Below are 7,398 nucleotides of genomic sequence, written 5' to 3'. Positions count from 1 at the left end.
GCTAAAAGCGGCTTGAAAAAGATGAAGTCACCATGCAATGCAGAGAGAGAGAGAGAGAGAGAGAGAGAGATAGAGAATTCCTACGTGTATAATACAAAGATAACGATACAAAGTCATTACTCATTTTTCTCCAACATAATCATTGATGATGGGTACCGTTAACTGCAATAAACGCTCTAAATCTCCAGAGCGGTGCACTATTTCGTGATTTGTTACGTTACGCTAAAGTGTAACTACATGACAATCAATCAATTAGTCAGTCACATTATAAGTGTGATAATGAAATCAGGATATCTGTAGATGACACCCTTGTGGAGGTTGCAGTTACTTAATACTGGTATATATTATGAAGCAGCCCTTTTTAACACGGTATTTAAATTTGTTCATTGTCTTTGACTAAGATTTAAAGCCACATTGCTAGCGCACACCATGTTCCTCTACAACTCATAGAGTTTAATTCAGGTCAAGCAAAGCTATTGTCATCAGTTTTGAAAAATAATGGAACAGTTTCTGCATCTTTTTTCTTACATGACAGTAGATTACTTTCACATAATTATATTTTGCAATCTTTTATTTTTTCAGGGACTACGCTAAAACAAAAATGTTCAAATCGCACAACAGCATAAAACACACTGGCAGGAGACCATTCAGAATACGCATTATGACGACATTCTTAACTTCAAGAGTTGATGGGTTGTTTGTATATGTTGTAGGTACAGTGATGTTGTGAACTCATCTTTTGTCTGGCATTTATTTCGCACAAGGACAGTCCATAATTTTCAAGGAAAATTTGACCCAGTTTGGTTCTGTTTGGCGTGTTATGGCAAAGCAACGCGAGTAGACTATTTAGTGCCGCTGCAACTGTAGGTAAAGTGTTTTGCCAGGGACAAACCAGTTTGATCCGGTTCCACGACACGATTGCAGCTCTGGAAAACTAGTTACTGAAGACCCGCGGCTCTTAAAATACGACCCGTACATTCATTTCTTCACAAAAATCTAAATCATCTACAAAATGAAACACGAAATCAGTCAAAGAATACAATAGCTCTTTTGAAAGTATATATGTTGAATTATGTTATTTTTCCTTTTTCGTTTAAAATAGCTTTCCATGTATAGATAAATAAGAGTTCCTCGACTAATGTGTGTGTGATTTGGATTTTTAACGTAGCTTTAAAAAAATTCAGTCATATCGCTACTATGTCTGCAGTGTGACAGTTTATAGTGATGTCTAGCACTGGGACATCATGCCGCAGACATGTAGTATGATGTCCCATCCAGTCACATTATCCTGACACCAGGCCGACCGGTCATAACACTAACCTCTTAATACTGAGCGCCAAGCGATGCATCTGTTAGTACCATTTTTGTGAGTCTTTGGTATGACTCGGCCGGGGATCGAACCCACGACCTCCCGCATCCTCCTTGACTAATACCTTTGACCGAAAAACTAACGTGTTAATTCACAACAAGTGTGCGTTGACCGTTGAATTACGTTTAGGTTTGTGCAAATAACAAATTTCCTTTTAATTACTCTTCGTTTTGTAAGGACACGAAAATTTCATAAAAGGAAGAGGATTTAAATTAATTCTTTTCCCCCTCGGACACAGTCTTACTATTAATGGTCAATATGGAATCGGCAGAAAGAGCACATTGATTTTGACCAGACTGAATGTGTAGACTGTGCACACAATATTTTCGTCAAGTTTTCTTAAAAATGATCTGTGCACACAATAATTTCGTCAAGTTTTCTTAAAATTTTTTTTTTACTAATAGTTATATCACCAAAATATTAAAACCATACGGATGAGATTTATATACAGCAGCTAAATGGAAGAACAAAATAGTTAAGACTGATAATTTCAGTGCTAGTGACAGGAGGTCAAGGTTAGATTATTTTATACAACCATGTAATATAAGATTGTTGACAACGAGGAAAGTTACCATATGCTACAGTATACGAGTCGAGCAACGGCTACTTTGTCAGCGCTGATTTTAATATTTTGATGGATTTGTTGATAAAACAATTTCATATATGTGTATAATAAACTGCAAATGTATGCTTTGTTAGCTTTAATGTAATATCTCGTTTGGAAACGTCCCATATAATTTCAATGTATATAGAATGGCAACTAATTTACAGATAGATACAACGATGGAAAATAATCCGGTTTTTACAGGATTTGACTGCTTTGCGTCAAAGGTACATTAATGCGCCAATAAGCGCAGCCTGCAGTCAGATCTTGTCAGGGCAGATTGTGGAAAGTCAAGAAAGTTTGCGGCGCACAACATAACACTGAATACCAGCCGATATTTTTGATACAGGTATTCTTAATTTCTTAAGTAATATCATTCCTTATTTAGAATCTAGACTGAAACGCTGAAATGGTCATGTTTACTTATTCATTCACGTGAGTTGTCATTCATAACAATAAGTTTTATATAAAACATTCACTTACACATTTAATTTTTAGATGAGATAGACTGTATTTTGTATTTATTCTTGAGTTTCCTTTTATACGTAAACGTAAATTTTTTGAAAGTTCAGCTGTTAGATGTCATCTCATTCTTTGTCTATACACATAAAAGCAGATCAAACATTTTTTAAAATTTGTTTTTATCTTAGTAAACTTTATAACGTTGCTATAGATTGGACTGAATATAAAAGATTTAGATCATAGCACGAGTGTACAGTCCAAATGTAATTTATGAACGAATTGAATGGGGAATGTTATTTCGAAATGAGCATAATTGGAAAATTCTTCGTTAAGGGCCGTCCATTTAGTACGTACACATGGACGGGGAGGGGGTAATCAAAATGCATACGCTTGCGTATGGGTGGTGGAGTGGTGGGTCTACTGATGATCTACGTACACATAGGAAACGGACGGGGGGTGGGGATGAAACATCGGTACTAATTTGTCTAATACGTAACCTGTTCGAGTGGGTTCAGTCGGGGTATGACTTTTAGCGGACAAACTTTTAAAATTTACGCAGCTTATTTCTTTGAAGCAGACAGACATTCAACGTCTGTGGGCTATATTTTAATTAATATTAAACACGTTAATATTATTAATCCTTGATCGTTTCTGCGTGGATTAAATATAGAGCGTTCTATAGAATTGGGGGTGGGTGCGTCAAGCGTACGTACGCAGGTGGGGGTGGGTAAAAATACGCATTTGTTCAGGGAGGGGGGGAGGGGTCAAGTTTTGCCAGATTTTTGCGCAAGTACTAAATGGATGGCCCCTTACGAGACGAACCACGAACGTTTTTTTTCTCAAATGTTGACTGTGTGGTAGGAGAAAGAAGGGTAGCGGCTGTGGTTTACCGCTTTCTTGGGGATGAAAACGTTGTCGCCTTCTCCGTCTGTCCATCTTTACTATTATTTTCTTGAAACAAACATTGTCGTTACGCAGGTACACAGAATCGACTTGACTAGCCTAGCCTACAGATGGTTTCAAATCCGAAAGGTAATGCGAATGGTTTCCGATGCTGCATCTTGAAAATTTATTAATCTAAACAATCTGAAAAATGGTCAAGATTAATTTTATATGAACTTTAATAATTCCGCATTCTTTCCTCCGTCATTGCAACAGGGTTTATTATGATTGAAACTGCCGCTATGTTTTCAAGTCTTCTCCTTGCTGGGAAGAGCGAGCTGCAAGTCATCATATGGACCAGGGGTATTAAACACGCGGCCCGTATCCTCAGGCCTGCAAAATGTTTGGCGTCGCAAGGTGTCATGAGAAATAAAGGTGATGCGGCGCTTGGGCCATCGAAAATGCCCTCATGCGGCCCTCAGAGTTGTTTGAGTTTGAGACCCCTGATATAGACTTTCTGGTCATTTATACGTACTAATTTGTTTTAATCATTTGCTTTGATGGAAACTTCTCCATTTTCCCAAAGAGGCTTTGAACAATTATTTAATGAAATGATGATCGCTAGTCTAACGACACAGACGACAGTAGCACATGGATGCTTAATTGCACATAGTCATGCTAAGTCTACGATGTAATACGTGTATCCTGATTTATGTAGTATGGCTCGACATCCTACTTACAAAATAAATGGTGTTGAATAACGTTGATTACATTCATTTCAGCTCGTTGAATAGGCCGAGTTTCCTCTGACCCTTTCCACCCCATTTTTGATATTTGGACATTTATGTCGGGTTGTAGGGTCAAAGTCCATTCCTATCGAAAAATTGGAATTCGCCGACACCATTTGATGTTGGCATGGGGTAGCCGCTTACTAGCCGGCCCAGCATACTTGAACGACCTTTCATCGAGACGTACTTGCATGAAATCGATAGGAATATGATTATTTTCTCAAAATTCGTTAGTATAGTATTCGTCATGTCTTTAATCAGCTGACAGACGAGACGAAAGTACATCGCTGCTGAAATTTGATCTGGATCTCGCCATTTGCATTCTGAGTCACATAAATATACAACTCTCGCAACCTAAATGTTAATGACATCAGAGGTCATATAGTCATGTGATATCGACAAGAAACAAATTTCCAAAGCCGGTATACATAGAATCTGGACATATTATGTAGAAGTCACTTAATGTTTGTAAATAAATATAATGCACACTTAATTCTCAACATATTCATTCTGAGAACAACTACCAGAAACCTGTCGATATCGCAGCAGGATGGAGAAAACCATTTTCAAGAAGTACCGAGCACGTGTCAGCGATGTTTGTTGGTGTCATGTGACTACCACATTGACATGTGCTCTCCGCGTAGTGAAACTGGTTTTCTTCAAATTGCTGCAACATTTACAGATTTTCGGTCGTTGTTTTGGCAATAAATATTTTGAGAAATTGTTGTTTATTCATTTTTGTATAATACAAATTAAGTGACTTTCATTTATATGTTCGATTTGCTTTCCCACAGTAACAATAGAAATTGCGTATCGTTGATGTCACGTGACTGTTTGACCTCTGATATCATTGACATGTAGGTTACGAGAGGTGAGTAGTCACGTGACTAGCAATGCAAATGGCCAGATCCAGATCAAATTTCAGCAACGATGTACTTTCGTCTCGTCTGTCAGTGGATTAAAGACATAACGAATGCTATGATCGCAATTACTGAGAAAATAAATCATATTCCTATCAATTCATGCAGGTATATTGTGATGAAAGGTCGTTCAAGTTTGCCGGGCCGGCTAGTAAGCGACTACCCCATGCCGACACCAGTTGGTGTTAGTGAATTCGTACTTTCGATAGGGAATGGACTCTTACCCTACCCCCCCCCCCCCCCAAACATAAATGTCCAAATATCAAAAATGGGGTGGCAAGGGTCAGAGAAAACTCGGACTACTGGTTGATATGGAATTGTACCTGAGGAATGTTAAAGTCGGTTGAAGTTAGAGTGTATTTCTTGAACATACCAATGTTGACAAAAGCGATCAGATAGCTTCATTTCATTAAAGTAACTTCTGCCTTCTTTGATTGAAAACATTCCTCGGCTGAATCGAGGCCCTTGTAATGGAATTTCTCTTTATCAATATTTTAGTTTGTTTGTATGAATGCTTATTGTTTCTACCACCATCCACCCACTCCTACCGATTTTAAAAAGGAAAAGCAACACGGATTTTAAAACATGCACACAATTTTCTCATTTGAGTCATTGATTGATAAATTCTAAATCGATTTTCACCAAGTGTCTTCTCATATTATTGTCATCTTCGTATTTAAAACCAAAGGGAAATTTTGAGTTTAAACGAGGAGCCTGATTATTATTATTTTCCGGTTGCTGGAGGAATCCAATTTTAGTGAAGGGGTAGATGAAGGCATTCGCATACAGACGTGGAAAACACTGTCATCTGCAGCCAATGTATGAACTATATAATCCTAATATTTTCTCACAGTTTGTAGGAGAAAGAGAAATACCCCCTTTAAATATTAACGTTACGAACATTTACGGGATTGTCCTGAGCTTACAGAATACTATGAACTATATCACTCCTTGTATGTGAAAAATACTGACTCACCCAAGCAGATAAGGAAGCCGAGCAAATGTTGAAGTTCCGTTAGGTTTGAAACGCTGAGAAGATGATAATGTCAGTAACTTCTTGGTGGCAATGAGAAGTTATAAATCAATGAATGAAATTAGAAATTTTTCGGTATTTTTATATCCTGTATGCATTTCGTGTTTTGACTAGGTACCAGCTGCATAAGGGTAGTAATAGATGGAACTTTAAAGATGCAGCACCATAATCCATTCACGCTGATGGCTATAAACACTGCTTGGCGATGAAACAAGTCCACGATGCCGAAAACAATGCCACCAATATCCATCAATTAAGAATTAGTCTACATATATATTGATGTCGACTCACAGTTTCTGTGTATATTTGTCCTGTATAGCCAAATATGTAATGAAAACTCCCGAGAAAATAAATTTACCGCCCCACTTACCCTCCAGTCCCTCACGTAAACAAATGTTCGTTGCATGTTCCAACTAGTCAATAATATAAAATCAAATTGAAAATGTTTTTATTTACAGAAAGATGAAGAAAGCAGAGACTGCCACACAAAAGAAACCTGAACAAAAGAAACCCGAAGCAGTGGCACCAAATAAAGGTGATAAGCATCCCGAGGGAGGCCCGAAAGGCAATGACTCTAAGCAAACGAAAGGAAAGGATGAAAAGTCTCACAAAAAATAATCTTATTTAGAGGACTCGTCCGTGGGCCCGGGCGATTCTGATGAGATATCAGAGGGAGCGAGCAGCATTTGTATTGCAATGTCGTGTGTGATTTGTTATATTCTTAATTGCTAATCTTATTATCGTGATACATACATCGGACAGTAATGAACTGCATGTACAAATACGTCCAGCTTGTTGACTCTGACACGTCAAGAGCGGCCTTTGAAAACTGGCATCTTCTCACGTCATAATGAATGTAGAATGCAACTGTGTGGATTAAATTTCATATAGTAACCTAAAAGGAGTTAGTCTTTTATCTTTATTTCTTTTCAATTTTGATCACAGGAAAACTAAACGAATGATAACTAGTAGATTTCTATTTTTAAATTCTGTTTCAAAATTGGAAAAAAATGTAGAACCACAGCCCCCTCTCTCTCTCTACAATGTAAATTGAACATGTATTTATTACACAGGTCCGGATTTCACTAAATGTCTCAAAACTATTTAAATCTGAGACTTTAGTTAATCATGCTAATTATACTTAGGACAATATCAACACTCCTCTTCAAGGCAGAGACGTCATAAATCCTCGAAGATAAGCAAACCTCGTCAGGTAGCTTTTAAATCATAACTATTTTTAATTGCAAATGCATGCTGAATGTTATATGAAATCTTGTTTCTTGTTAGAAATATATTAAAAATTAATTTGAGCAAGAATTCTTTATTTTTTAAAAAAAAGA

The 7,398-nt window shown here is 37.3% G+C and overlaps 1 long non-coding RNA gene across 1 annotated transcript; it reads left to right on the top strand.

Annotated features, from left to right (window-relative positions):
• The first annotated feature begins 2,165 nt into the window (after positions 1-2,165).
• LOC149802908 (uncharacterized) lies at positions 2,166-6,959 on the top strand. The gene is made up of 2 exons (XR_016420107.1): positions 2,166-2,322; positions 6,517-6,959. It is a non-coding gene; the product is annotated as an uncharacterized LOC149802908 (long non-coding RNA).
• The last annotated feature ends 439 nt before the right edge of the window (positions 6,960-7,398 follow it).

The sequence above is a fragment of the Sinohyriopsis cumingii genome, chromosome 3, assembly GCF_028554795.1.
Source record: "Sinohyriopsis cumingii isolate HCF-2022 chromosome 3, ASM2855479v2, whole genome shotgun sequence".
Lineage (NCBI taxonomy): Eukaryota > Metazoa > Mollusca > Bivalvia > Unionida > Unionidae > Sinohyriopsis > Sinohyriopsis cumingii.
This window is presented reverse-complemented; position numbering and strand designations above follow the sequence as displayed.